We start from the raw sequence: 15689 nt of genomic DNA, 5'->3' as shown, positions 1-15689 counted from the left end.
AAAGCACCCGAGAGCGTTTTTTTCGATGCCAACCTAACCAGAGTGACGGGAGCGGCACAATTCAGAAAAAGTGCTCAGCTCTCCGAGAAAATGCGATTTAAGCAATAAAATTAAAAATGCTTATAAAACATAAACCAAACGTTGGAGGTGGTCATTTCTTAATGCGCAGTAATAAACTCGGCACTCTAAAGCACCCGAGAGTTTTTTTCGATGCCAACCTAACCAGAGTGACGGGAGCGGCACAATTCAGAAAAAGTGCTCAGCTCGCCGAGAAAATGCGATTTAAGCAATAAAATTAAAAATGCTTATTAAACATAAACCAAACGTTGGAGGTGGTCATTTCTTCATGCGCAGTGAATAACTCGGCACTCTAAAGCACCCGAGAGCGTTTTTTTCGATGCCAACCTAACCAGAGTGACGGGAGCGGCACAATTCAGAAAAAGCGCTCAGCTCGCCGAGAAAATGCGATTTAAGCAATAAAATTAAAAATGCTTATAAAACATAAACCAAACGTTGGAGGTGGTCATTTCTTAATGCGCAGTAATAAACTCGGCACTCTAAAGCACCCGAGAGCGTTTTTTTCGATGCCAACCTAACCAGAGTGACGGGAGCGGCACAATTCAGAAAAAGTGCTCAGCTCGCCGAGAAAATGCGATTTAAGCAATAAAATTAAAAATGCTTATAAAACATAAACCAAACGTTGGAGGTGGTCATTTCTTAATGCGCAGTAATAAACTCGGCACTCTAAAGTACCCGAGAGCGTTTTTTTCGATGCCAACCTAACCAGAGTGACGGGAGCGGCACAATTCAGAAAAAGTGCTCAGCTCGCCGAGAAAATGCGATTTAAGCAATAAAATTAAAAATGCTTATTAAACATAAACCAAACGTTGGAGGTGGTCATTTCTTCATGCGCAGTGAATAACTCGGCACTCTAAAGCACCCGATAGCGTTTTTTTCGATGCCAACCTAACCAGAGTGACGGGAGCGGCACAATTCAGAAAAAGTGCTCAGCTCGCCGAGAAAAATGCGATTTAAGCAATAATATTAAAAATGCTTATAAAACATAAACCAAACGTTGGAGGTGGTCATTTCTTAATGCGCAGTAATAAACTCGGCACTCTAAAGCACCCGAGAGCGTTTTTTTCGATGCCAACCTAACCAGAGTGACGGGAGCGGCACAATTCAGAAAAAGTGCTCAGCTCGCCGAGAAAATGCGATTTAAGCAATAAAATTAAAAATGCTTATTAAACATAAACCAAACGTTGGAGCTGGTCATTTCTTCATGCGCAGTGAATAACTCGGCACTCTAAAGCACCCGAAAGCGTTTTTTTTCGATGCCAACCTAACCAGAGTGACGGGAGCGGCACAATTCAGAAAAAGCGCTCAGCTCGCCGAGAAAATGCGATTTAAGCAATAAAATTAAAAATGCTTATAAAACATAAACCAAACGTTGGAGGTGGTCATTTCTTAATGCGCAGTAATAAACTCGGCACTCTAAAGCACCCGAGAGCGTTTTTTTCGATGCCAACCTAACCAGAGTGACGGGAGCGGCACAATTCAGAAAAAGTGCTCAGCTCGCCGAGAAAATGCGATTTAAGCAATAAAATTAAAAATGCTTATTAAACATAAACCAAACGTTGGAGGTGGTCATTTCTTCATGCGCAGTGAATAACTCGGCACTCTAAAGCACCCGAGAGCGTTTTTTTCGATGCCAACCTAACCAGAGTGACGGGAGCGGCACAATTCAGAAAAAGTGCTCAGCTCGCCGAGAAAATGCGATTTAAGCAATAAAATTAAAAATGCTTATAAAACATAAACCAAACGTTGGAGGTGGTCATTTCTTAATGCGCAGTAATAAACTCGGCACTCTAAAGCACCCGAGAGCGTTTTTTTCGATGCCAACCTCACCAGAGTGACGGGAGCGGCACAATTCAGAAAAAGTGCTCAGCTCGCCGAGAAAATGCGATTTAAGCAATAAAATTAAAAATGCTTATAAAACATAAACCAAACGTTGGAGGTGGTCATTTCTTCATGCGCAGTGAATAACTCGGCACTCTAAAGCACCCGAGAGCGTTTTTTTCGATGCCAACCTAACCAGAGTGACGGGAGCGGCACAATTCAGAAAAAGTGCTCAGCTCGCCGAGAAAATGCGATTTAAGCAATAAAATTAAAAATGCTTATAAAACATAAACCAAACGTTGGAGGTGGTCATTTCTTAATGCGCAGTAATAAACTCGGCACTCTAAAGCACCCGAGAACGTTTTTTTCGATGCCAACCTAACCAGAGTGACGGGAGCGGCACAATTCAGAAAAAGTGCTCAGCTCGCCGAGAAAATGCGATTTAAGCAATAAAATTAAAAATGCTTATAAAACATAAACCAAACGTTGGAGGTGGTCATTTCTTAATGCGCAGTAATAAACTCGGCACTCTAGAGCACCCGAGAGCGTTTTTTTCGATGCCAACCTAACCAGAGTGACGGGAGCGGCACAATTCAGAAAAAGTGCTCAGCTCGCCGAGAAAATGCGATTTAAGCAATAAAATTAAAAATGCTTATAAAACATAAACCAAACGTTGGAAGTGGTCATTTCTTCATGCGCAGTGATAAACTCGGCACTCTAAAGCACCCGAGAGCGTTTTTTTCGATGCCAACCTAACCAGAGTTACGGGAGCGGCACAATTCAGAAAAAGCGCTCAGCTCGCCGAGAAAATGCGATTTAAGCAATAAAATTAAAAATGCTTATAAAACATAAACCAAACGTTGGAGGTGGTCATTTCTTCATGCGCAGTGATAAACTCGGCACTCTAAAGCACCCGAGAGCGTTTTTTTCGATGCCAACCTAACCAGAGTGACGGGAGCGGCACAAATCAGAAAAAGCGCTCAGCTCGCCGAGAAAATGCGATTTAAGCAATAAAATTAAAAATGCTTATAAAACATAAACCAAACGTTGGAGGTGGTCATTTCTTCATGCGCAGTGATAAACTCGGCACTCTAAAGCACCCGAGAGCGTTTTTTTCGATGCCAACCTAACCAGAGTGACGGGAGCGGCACAATTCAGAAAAAGTGCTCAGCTCGCCGAGAAAATGCGATTTAAGCAATAAAATTAAAAATGCTTATAAAACATAAACCAAACGTTGGAGGTGGTCATTTCTTCATGCGCAGTGAATAACTCGGCACTCTAAAGCACCCGAGAGCGTTTTTTTCGATGCCAACCTAACCAGAGTGACGGGAGCGGCACAATTCAGAAAAAATGCTCAGCTCGCCGAGAAAATGCGATTTAAGCAATAAAATTAAAAATGCTTATAAAACATAAACCAAACGTTGGAGGTGGTCATTTCTTAATGCGCAGTAATAAACTCGGCACTCTAAAGCACCCGTGAGCGTTTCTTTCGATGCCAACCTAACCAGAGTGACGGGAGCGGCACAATTCAGAAAAAGTGCTCAGCTCGCCGAGAAAATGCGATTTAAGCAATAAAATTAAAAATGCTTATAAAACATAAACCAAACGTTGGAGGTGGTCATTTCTTCATGCGCAGTGATAAAGTCGGCACTCTAAAGCACCCGAGAGCGTTTTTTTCGATGCCAACCTAACCAGAGTGACGGGAGCGGCACAATTCAGAAAAAGTGCTCAGCTCGCCGAGAAAATGCGATTTAAGCAATAAAATTAAAAATGCTTATTAAACATAAACCAAACGTTGGAGGTGGTCATTTCTTCATGCGCAGTGATAAACTCGGCACTCTAAAGCACCCGAGAGCGTTTTTTTCGATGCCAACCTAACCAGAGTGACGGGAGCGGCACAATTCAGAAAAAGTGCTCAGCTCGCCGAGAAAATGCGATTTAAGCAATAAAATTAAAAATGCTTATAAAACATAAACCAAACGTTGGAGGTGGTCATTTCTTAATGCGCAGTAATAAACTCGGCACTCTAAAGCACCCGAGAGCGTTTTTTTCGATGCCAACCTAACCAGAGTGACGGGAGCGGCACAATTCAGAAAAAGTGCTCAGCTCGCCGAGAAAATGCGATTTAAGCAATAAAATTAAAAATGCTTATTAAACATAAACCAAACGTTGGAGCTGGTCATTTCTTCATGCGCAGTGAATAACTCGGCACTCTAAAGCACCCGAAAGCGTTTTTTTCGATGCCAACCTAACCAGAGTGACGGGAGCGGCACAATTCAGAAAAAGCGCTCAGCTCGCCGAGAAAATGCGATTTAAGCAATAAAATTAAAAATGCTTATAAAACATAAACCAAACGTTGGAGGTGGTCATTTCTTAATGCGCAGTAATAAACTCGGCACTCTAAAGCACCCGAGAGCGTTTTTTTCGATGCCAACCTAACCAGAGTGACGGGAGCGGCACAATTCAGAAAAAGTGCTCAGCTCGCCGAGAAAATGCGATTTAAGCAATAAAATTAAAAATGCTTATTAAACATAAACCAAACGTGTGAGGTGGTCATTTCTTCATGCGCAGTGAATAACTCGGCACTCTAAGGCACCCGAGAGCGTTTTTTTCGATGCCAACCTAACCAGAGTGACGGGAGCGGCACAATTCAGAAAAAGTGCTCAGCTCGCCGAGAAAATGCGATTTAAGCAATAAAATTAAAAATGCTTATAAAACATAAACCAAACGTTGGAGGTGGTCATTTTTTAATGCGCAGTAATAAACTCGGCACTCTAAAGCACCCGAGAGCGTTTTTTTCGATGCCAACCTCACCAGAGTGACGGGAGCGGCACAATTCAGAAAAAGTGCTCAGCTCGCCGAGAAAATGCGATTTAAGCAATAAAATTAAAAATGCTTATAAAACATAAACCAAACGTTGGAGGTGGTCATTTCTTAATGCGCAGTAATAAACTCGGCACTCTAAAGCACCCGAGAGCGTTTTTTTCGATGCCAACCTAACCAGAGTGACGGGAGCGGCACAATTCAGAAAAAGCGCTCAGCTCGCCGAGAAAATGCGATTTAAGCAATAAAATTAAAAATGCTTATAAAACATAAACCAAACGTTGGAGGTGGTCATTTCTTAATGCGCAGTAATAAACTCAGCACTCTAAAGCACCCGAGAGCGTTTTTTTCGATGCCAACCTAACCAGAGTGACGGGAGCGGCACAATTCAGAAAAAGTGCTCAGCTCGCCGAGAAAATGCGATTTAAGCAATAAAATTAAAAACTGCTTATAAAACATAAACCAAACGTTGGAGGTGGTCATTTCTCAATGCGCAGTAATAAACTCGGCACTCTAAAGCACCCGAGAGCGTTTTTTTCGATGCCAACCTAACCAGAGTGACGGGAGCGGCACAATTCAGAAAAAGTGCTCAGCTCGCCGAGAAAATGCGATTTAAGCAATAAAATTAAAAATGCTTATAAAACATAAACCAAACGTTGGAGGTGGTCATTTCTTAATGCGCAGTAATAAACTCGGCACTCTAAAGCACCCGAGAGCGTTTTTTTCGATGCCAACCTAACCAGAGTGACGGGAGCGGCACAATTCAGAAAAAGCGCTCAGCTCGCCGAGAAAATGCGATTTAAGCAATAAAATTAAAAATGCTTATAAAACATAAACCAAACGTTGGAGGTGGTCATTTCCTAATGCGCAGTAATAAACTCGGCACTCTAAAGCACCCGAGAGCGTTTTTTTCGATGCCAACCTAACCAGAGTGACGGGAGCGGCACAATTCAGAAAAAGTGCTCAGCTCGCCGAGAAAATGCGATTTAAGCAATAAAATTAAAAATGCTTATTAAACATAAACCAAACGTTGGAGGTGGTCATTTCTTCATGCGCAGTGAATAACTCGGCACTCTAAAGCACCCGAGAGCGTTTTTTTCGATGCCAACCTAACCAGAGTGACGGGAGCGGCACAATTCAGAAAAAGCGCTCAGCTCGCCGAGAAAATGCGATTTAAGCAATAAAATTAAAAATGCTTATTAAACATAAACCAAACATTGGAGGTGGTCATTTCTTCATGCGCAGTGAATAACTCGGCACTCTAAAGCACCCGAGAGCGTTTTTTTCGATGCCAACCTAACCAGAGTGACGGGAGCGGCACAATTCAGAAAAAGCGCTCAGCTCGCCGAGAAAATGCGATTTAAGCAATAAAATTAAAAATGCTTATAAAACATAAACCAAACGTTGGAGGTGGTCATTTCTTCATGCGCAGTGATAAACTCGGCACTCTAAAGCACCCGAGAGCGTTTTTTTCGATGCCAACCTAACCAGAGTGACGGGAGCGGCACAATTCAGAAAAAGTGCTCAGCTCGCCGAGAAAATGCGATTTAAGCAATAAAATTAAAAATGCTTATAAAACATAAACCAAACGTTGGAGGTGGTCATTTCTTCATGCGCAGTGAATAACTCGGCACTCTAAAGCACCCGAGAGCGTTTTTTTCGATGCCAACCTAACCAGAGTGACGGGAGCGGCACAATTCAGAAAAAGTGCTCAGCTCGCCGAGAAAATGCGATTTAAGCAATAAAATTAAAAATGCTTATAAAACATAAACCAAACGTTGGAGGTGGTCATTTCTTAATGCGCAGTAATAAACTCGGCACTCTAAAGCACCCGAGAGCGTTTTTTTCGATGCCAACCTAACCAGAGTGACGGGAGCGGCACAATTCAGAAAAAGTGCTCAGCTCGCCGAGAAAATGCGATTTAAGCAATAAAATTAAAAATGCTTATAAAACATAAACCAAACGTTGGAGGTGGTCATTTCTTAATGCGCAGTAATAAACTCGGCACTCTAGAGCACCCGAGAGCGTTTTTTTCGATGCCAACCTAACCAGAGTGACGGGAGCGGCACAATTCAGAAAAAGTGCTCAGCTCGCCGAGAAAATGCGATTTAAGCAATAAAATTAAAAATGCTTATAAAACATAAACCAAACGTTGGAGGTGGTCATTTCTTAATGCGCAGTAATAAACTCGGCACTCTAAAGCACCCGAGAGCGTTTTTTTCGATGCCAACCTAACCAGAGTGACGGGAGCGGCACAATTCAGAAAAAGCGCTCAGCTCGCCGAGAAAATGCGATTTAAGCAATAAAATTAAAAATGCTTATAAAACATAAACCAAACGTTGGAGGTGGTCATTTCCTAATGCGCAGTAATAAACTCGGCACTCTAAAGCACCCGAGAGCGTTTTTTTCGATGCCAACCTAACCAGAGTGACGGGAGCGGCACAATTCAGAAAAAGTGCTCAGCTCGCCGAGAAAATGCGATTTAAGCAATAAAATTAAAAATGCTTATTAAACATAAACCAAACGTTGGAGGTGGTATTTCTTCATGCGCAGTGAATAACTCGGCACTCTAAAGCACCCGAGAGCGTTTTTTTCGATGCCAACCTAACCAGAGTGACGGGAGCGGCACAATTCAGAAAAAGCGCTCAGCTCGCCGAGAAAATGCGATTTAAGCAATAAAATTAAAAATGCTTATTAAACATAAACCAAACATTGGAGGTGGTCATTTCTTCATGCGCAGTAATAAACTCGGCACTCTAAAGCACCCGAGAGCGTTTTTTTCGATGCCAACCTAACCAGAGTGACGGGAGCGGCACAATTCAGAAAAAGTGCTCAGCTCGCCGAGAAAATGCGATTTAAGCAATAAAATTAAAAATGCTTATAAAACATAAACCAAACGTTGGAGGTGGTCATTTCTTCATGCGCAGTGAATAACTCGGCACTCTAAAGCACCCGAGAGCGTTTTTTTCGATGCCAACCTAACCAGAGTGACGGGAGCGGCACAATTCAGAAAAAGTGCTCAGCTCGCCGAGAAAATGCGATTTAAGCAATAAAATTAAAAATGCTTATAAAACATAAACCAAACGTTGGAGGTGGTCATTTCTTAATGCGCAGTAATAAACTCGGCACTCTAAAGCACCCGTGAGCGTTTTTTTCGATGCCAACCTAACCAGAGTGACGGGAGCGGCACAATTCAGAAAAAGTGATCAGCTCGCCGAGAAAATGCGATTTAAGCAATAAAATTAAAAATGCTTATAAAACATAAACCAAACGTTGGAGGTGGTCATTTCTTCATGCGCAGTGATAAAGTCGGCACTCTAAAGCACCCGAGAGCGTTTTTTTCGATGCCAACCTAACCAGAGTGACGGGAGCGGCACAATTCAGAAAAAGTGCTCAGCTCGCCGAGAAAATGCGATTTAAGCAATAAAATTAAAAATGCTTATTAAACATAAACCAAACGTTGGAGGTGGTCATTTCTTCATGCGCAGTGATAAACTCGGCACTCTAAAGCACCCGAGAGCGTTTTTTTCGATGCCAACCTAACCAGAGTGACGGGAGCGGCACAATTCAGAAAAAGTGCTCAGCTCTCCGAGAAAATGCGATTTAAGCAATAAAATTAAAAATGCTTATAAAACATAAACCAAACGTTGGAGGTGGTCATTTCTTAATGCGCAGTAATAAACTCGGCACTCTAAAGCACCCGAGAGCGTTTTTTTCGATGCCAACCTAACCAGAGTGACGGGAGCGGCACAATTCAGAAAAAGTGCTCAGCTCGCCGAGAAAATGCGATTTAAGCAATAAAATTAAAAATGCTTATTAAACATAAACCAAACGTTGGAGGTGGTCATTTCTTCATGCGCAGTGAATAACTCGGCACTCTAAAGCACCCGAGAGCGTTTTTTTCGATGCCAACCTAACCAGAGTGACGGGAGCGGCACAATTCAGAAAAAGCGCTCAGCTCGCCGAGAAAATGCGATTTAAGCAATAAAATTAAAAATGCTTATAAAACATAAACCAAACGTTGGAGGTGGTCATTTCTTAATGCGCAGTAATAAACTCGGCACTCTAAAGCACCCGAGAGCGTTTTTTTCGATGCCAACCTAACCAGAGTGACGGGAGCGGCACAATTCAGAAAAAGTGCTCAGCTCGCCGAGAAAATGCGATTTAAGCAATAAAATTAAAAATGCTTATAAAACATAAACCAAACGTTGGAGGTGGTCATTTCTTAATGCGCAGTAATAAACTCGGCACTCTAAAGTACCCGAGAGCGTTTTTTTCGATGCCAACCTAACCAGAGTGACGGGAGCGGCACAATTCAGAAAAAGTGCTCAGCTCGCCGAGAAAATGCGATTTAAGCAATAAAATTAAAAATGCTTATTAAACATAAACCAAACGTTGGAGGTGGTCATTTCTTCATGCGCAGTGAATAACTCGGCACTCTAAAGCACCCGATAGCGTTTTTTTCGATGCCAACCTAACCAGAGTGACGGGAGCGGCACAATTCAGAAAAAGTGCTCAGCTCGCCGAGAAAATGCGATTTAAGCAATAATATTAAAAATGCTTATAAAACATAAACCAAACGTTGGAGGTGGTCATTTCTTAATGCGCAGTAATAAACTCGGCACTCTAAAGCACCCGAGAGCGTTTTTTTCGATGCCAACCTAACCAGAGTGACGGGAGCGGCACAATTCAGAAAAAGTGCTCAGCTCGCCGAGAAAATGCGATTTAAGCAATAAAATTAAAAATGCTTATTAAACATAAACCAAACGTTGGAGCTGGTCATTTCTTCATGCGCAGTGAATAACTCGGCACTCTAAAGCACCCGAAAGCGTTTTTTTCGATGCCAACCTAACCAGAGTGACGGGAGCGGCACAATTCAGAAAAAGCGCTCAGCTCGCCGAGAAAATGCGATTTAAGCAATAAAATTAAAAATGCTTATAAAACATAAACCAAACGTTGGAGGTGGTCATTTCTTAATGCGCAGTAATAAACTCGGCACTCTAAAGCACCCGAGAGCGTTTTTTTCGATGCCAACCTAACCAGAGTGACGGGAGCGGCACAATTCAGAAAAAGTGCTCAGCTCGCCGAGAAAATGCGATTTAAGCAATAAAATTAAAAATGCTTATTAAACATAAACCAAACGTTGGAGGTGGTCATTTCTTCATGCGCAGTGAATAACTCGGCACTCTAAAGCACCCGAGAGCGTTTTTTTCGATGCCAACCTAACCAGAGTGACGGGAGCGGCACAATTCAGAAAAAGTGCTCAGCTCGCCGAGAAAATGCGATTTAAGCAATAAAATTAAAAATGCTTATAAAACATAAACCAAACGTTGGAGGTGGTCATTTCTTAATGCGCAGTAATAAACTCGGCACTCTAAAGCACCCGAGAGCGTTTTTTTCGATGCCAACCTCACCAGAGTGACGGGAGCGGCACAATTCAGAAAAAGTGCTCAGCTCGCCGAGAAAATGCGATTTAAGCAATAAAATTAAAAATGCTTATAAAACATAAACCAAACGTTGGAGGTGGTCATTTCTTAATGCGCAGTAATAAACTCGGCACTCTAAAGCACCCGAGAGCGTTTTTTTCGATGCCAACCTAACCAGAGTGACGGGAGCGGCACAATTCAGAAAAAGCGCTCAGCTCGCCGAGAAAATGCGATTTAAGCAATAAAATTAAAAATGCTTATAAAACATAAACCAAACGTTGGAGGTGGTCATTTCTTAATGCGCAGTAATAAACTCAGCACTCTAAAGCACCCGAGAGCGTTTTTTTCGATGCCAACCTAACCAGAGTGACGGGAGCGGCACAATTCAGAAAAAGTGCTCAGCTCGCCGAGAAAATGCGATTTAAGCAATAAAATTAAAAATGCTTATAAAACATAAACCAAACGTTGGAGGTGGTCATTTCTTAATGCGCAGTAATAAACTCGGCACTCTAGAGCACCCGAGAGCGTTTTTTTCGATGCCAACCTAACCAGAGTGACGGGAGCGGCACAATTCAGAAAAAGTGCTCAGCTCGCCGAGAAAATGCGATTTAAGCAATAAAATTAAAAATGCTTATAAAACATAAACCAAACGTTGGAGGTGGTCATTTCTTAATGCGCAGTAATAAACTCGGCACTCTAAAGCACCCGAGAGCGTTTTTTTCGATGCCAACCTAACCAGAGTGACGGGAGCGGCACAATTCAGAAAAAGCGCTCAGCTCGCCGAGAAAATGCGATTTAAGCAATAAAATTAAAAATGCTTATAAAACATAAACCAAACGTTAGAGGTGGTCATTTCCTAATGCGCAGTAATAAACTCGGCACTCTAAAGCACCCGAGAGCGTTTTTTTCGATGCCAACCTAACCAGAGTGACGGGAGCGGCACAATTCAGAAAAAGTGCTCAGCTCGCCGAGAAAATGCGATTTAAGCAATAAAATTAAAAATGCTTATTAAACATAAACCAAACGTTGGAGGTGGTCATTTCTTCATGCGCAGTGAATAACTCGGCACTCTAAAGCACCCGAGAGCGTTTTTTTCGATGCCAACCTAACCAGAGTGACGGGAGCGGCACAATTCAGAAAAAGCGCTCAGCTCGCCGAGAAAATGCGATTTAAGCAATAAAATTAAAAATGCTTATTAAACATAAACCAAACATTGGAGGTGGTCATTTCTTCATGCGCAGTAATAAACTCGGCACTCTAAAGCACCCGAGAGCGTTTTTTTCGATGCCAACCTAACCAGAGTGACGGGAGCGGCACAATTCAGAAAAAGTGCTCAGCTCGCCGAGAAAATGCGATTTAAGCAATAAAATTAAAAATGCTTATAAAACATAAACCAAACGTTGGAGGTGGTCATTTCTTAATGCGCAGTAATAAACTCGGCACTCTAGAGCACCCGAGAGCGTTTTTTTCGATGCCAACCTAACCAGAGTGACGGGAGCGGCACAATTCAGAAAAAGTGCTCAGCTCGCCGAGAAAATGCGATTCAAGCAATAAAATTAAAAATGCTTATTAAACATAAACCAAACGTTGGAGGTGGTCATTTCTTCATGCGCAGTGAATAACTCGGCACTCTAAAGCACCCGAGAGCGTTTTTTTCGATGCCAAGCTAACCAGAGTGACGGGAGCGGCACAATTCAGAAAAAGTGCTCAGCTCGCCGAGAAAATGCGATTTAAGCAATAAAATTAAAAATGCTTATAAAAGATAAACCAAACGTTGGAGGTGGTCATTTCTTAATGCGCAGTAATAAACTCGGCACTCTAAAGCACCCGAGAGCGTTTTTTTCGATGCCAACCTAACCAGAGTGACGGGAGCGGCACAATTCAGAAAAAGTGCTCAGCTCGCCGAGAAAATGCGATTTAAGCAATAAAATTAAAAATGCTTATAAAACATAAACCAAACGTTGGAGGTGGTCATTTCTTAATGCGCAGTAATAAACTCGGCACTCTAAAGCACCCGAGAGCGTTTTTTTCGATGCCAACCTAACCAGAGTGACGGGAGCGGCACAATTCAGAAAAAGTGCTCAGCTCGCCGAGAAAATGCGATTTAAGCAATAAAATTAAAAATGCTTATAAAACATAAACCAAACGTTGGAGGTGGTCATTTCTTCATGCGCAGTGATAAACTCGGCACTCTAAAGCACCCGAGAGCGTTTTTTTCGATGCCAACCTAACCAGAGTGACGGGAGCGGCACAATTCAGAAAAAGTGCTCAGCTCGCCGAGAAAATGCGATTTAAGCAATAAAATTAAAAATGCTTATAAAACATAAACCAAACGTTGGAGGTGGTCATTTCTTCATGCGCAGTGAATAACTCGGCACTCTAAAGCACCCGAGAGCGTTTTTTTCGATGCCAACCTAACCAGAGTGACGGGAGCGGCACAATTCAGAAAAAGTGCTCAGCTCGCCGAGAAAATGCGATTTAAGCAATAAAATTAAAAATGCTTATAAAACATAAACCAAACGTTGGAGGTGGTCATTTCTTAATGCGCAGTAATAAACTCGGCACTCTAAAGCACCCGAGAGCGTTTTTTTCGATGCCAACCTAACCAGAGTGACGGGAGCGGCACAATTCAGAAAAAGTGCTCAGCTCGCCGAGAAAATGCGATTTAAGCAATAAAATTAAAAATGCTTATAAAACATAAACCAAACGTTGGAGATGGTCATTTCTTAATGCGCAGTAATAAACTCGGCACTCTAGAGCACCCGAGAGCGTTTTTTTCGATGCCAACCTAACCAGAGTGACGGGAGCGGCACAATTCAGAAAAAGTGCTCAGCTCGCCGAGAAAATGCGATTTAAGCAATAAAATTAAAAATGCTTATAAAACATAAACCAAACGTTGGAAGTGGTCATTTCTTCATGCGCAGTGATAAACTCGGCACTCTAAAGCACCCGAGAGCGTTTTTTTCGATGCCAACCTAACCAGAGTTACGGGAGCGGCACAATTCAGAAAAAGCGCTCAGCTCGCCGAGAAAATGCGATTTAAGCAATAAAATTAAAAATGCTTATAAAACATAAACCAAACGTTGGAGGTGGTCATTTCTTCATGCGCAGTGATAAACTCGGCACTCTAAAGCACCCGAGAGCGTTTTTTTCGATGCCAACCTAACCAGAGTGACGGGAGCGGCACAATTCAGAAAAAGCGCTCAGCTCGCCGAGAAAATGCGATTTAAGCAATAAAATTAAAAATGCTTATAAAACATAAACCAAACGTTGGAGGTGGTCATTTCTTAATGCGCAGTAATAAACTCGGCACTCTAAAGCACCCGAGAGCGTTTTTTTCGATGCCAACCTAACCAGAGTGACGGGAGCGGCACAATTCAGAAAAAGTGCTCAGCTCGCCGAGAAAATGCGATTTAAGCAATAAAATTAAAAATGCTTATAAAACATAAACCAAACGTTGGAGGTGGTCATTTCTTAATGCGCAGTAATAAACTCGGCACTCTAAAGCACCCGAGAGCGTTTTTTTCGATGCCAACCTAACCAGAGTGACGGGAGCGGCACAATTCAGAAAAAGTGCTCAGCTCGCCGAGAAAATGCGATTTAAGCAATAAAATTAAAAATGCTTATAAAACATAAACCAAACGTTGGAGGTGGTCATTTCTTAATGCGCAGTAATAAACTCGGCACTCTAGAGCACCCGAGAGCGTTTTTTTCGATGCCAACCTAACCAGAGTGACGGGAGCGGCACAATTCAGAAAAAGTGCTCAGCTCGCCGAGAAAATGCGATTTAAGCAATAAAATTAAAAATGCTTATAAAACATAAACCAAACGTTGGAAGTGGTCATTTCTTCATGCGCAGTGATAAACTCGGCACTCTAAAGCACCCGTGAGCGTTTTTTTCGATGCCAACCTAACCAGAGTTACGGGAGCGGCACAATTCAGAAAAAGCGCTCAGCTCGCCGAGAAAATGCGATTTAAGCAATAAAATTAAAAATGCTTATAAAACATAAACCAAACGTTGGAGGTGGTCATTTCTTCATGCGCAGTGATAAACTCGGCACTCTAAAGCACCCGAGAGCGTTTTTTTCGATGCCAACCTAACCAGAGTGACGGGAGCGGCACAATTCAGAAAAAGCGCTCAGCTCGCCGAGAAAATGCGATTTAAGCAATAAAATTAAAAATGCTTATAAAACATAAACCAAACGTTGGAGGTGGTCATTTCTTCATGCGCACTCTAAAGCACCCGAGAGCGTTTTTTTCGATGCCAACCTAACCAGAGTGACGGGAGCGGCACAATTCAGAAAAAGCGCTCAGCTCGCCGAGAAAATGCGATTTAAGCAATAAAATTAAAAATGCTTATAAAACATAAACCAAACGTTGGAGGTGGTCATTTCTTCATGCGCAGTGAATAACTCGGCACTCTAAAGCACCCGAGAGCGTTTTTTTCGATGCCAACCTAACCAGAGTGACGGGAGCGGCACAATTCAGAAAAAGCGCTCAGCTCGCCGAGAAAATGCGATTTAAGCAATAAAATTAAAAATGCTTATTAAACATAAACCAAACATTGGAGGTGGTCATTTCTTCATGCGCAGTGAATAACTCGGCACTCTAAAGCACCCGAGAGCGTTTTTTTCGATGCCAACCTAACCAGAGTGATGGGAGCGGCACAATTCAGAAAAAGCGCTCAGCTCGCCGAGAAAATGCGATTTAAGCAATAAAATTAAAAATGCTTATAAAACATAAACCAAACGTTGGAGGTGGTCATTTCTTCATGCGCAGTGATAAACTCGGCACTCTAAAGCACCCGAGAGCGTTTTTTTCGATGCCAACCTAACCAGAGTGACGGGAGCGGCACAATTCAGAAAAAGTGCTCAGCTCGCCGAGAAAATGCGATTTAAGCAATAAAATTAAAAATGCTTATAAAACATAAACCAAACGTTGGAGGTGGTCATTTCTCCATGCGCAGTGAATAACTCGGCACTCTAAAGCACCCGAGAGCGTTTTTTTCGATGCCAACCTAACCAGAGTGACGGGAGCGGCACAATTCAGAAAAAGTGCTCAGCTCGCCGAGAAAATGCGATTTAAGCAATAAAATTAAAAATGCTTATAAAACATAAACCAAACGTTGGAGGTGGTCATTTCTTAAAGCGCAGTAATAAACTCGGCACTCTAAAGCACCCGAGAGCGTTTTTTTCGATGCCAACCTAACCAGAGTGACGGGAGCGACACAATTCAGAAAAAGTGCTCAGCTCGCCGAGAAAATGCGATTTAAGCAATAAAATTAAAAATGCTTATAAAACATAAACCAAACGTTGGAGGTGGTCATTTCTTCATGCGCAGTGAATAACTCGGCACTCTAAAGCACCCGATAGCGTTTTTTTCGATGCCAACCTAACCAGAGTGACGGGAGCGGCACAATTCAGAAAAAGTGCTCAGCTCGCCGAGAAAATGCGATTTAAGCAATAAAATTAAAAATGCTTATAAAACATAAACCAAACGTTGGAGGTGGTCATTTCTTAATGCGCAGTAATAAACTCGGCA

This window comes from Syngnathus typhle, unplaced genomic scaffold (assembly GCF_033458585.1).
Source record: "Syngnathus typhle isolate RoL2023-S1 ecotype Sweden unplaced genomic scaffold, RoL_Styp_1.0 HiC_scaffold_43, whole genome shotgun sequence".
NCBI classification, from domain to species: Eukaryota; Metazoa; Chordata; class Actinopteri; order Syngnathiformes; family Syngnathidae; genus Syngnathus; species Syngnathus typhle.
Note: the sequence above shows the minus strand (reverse complement) of the source record.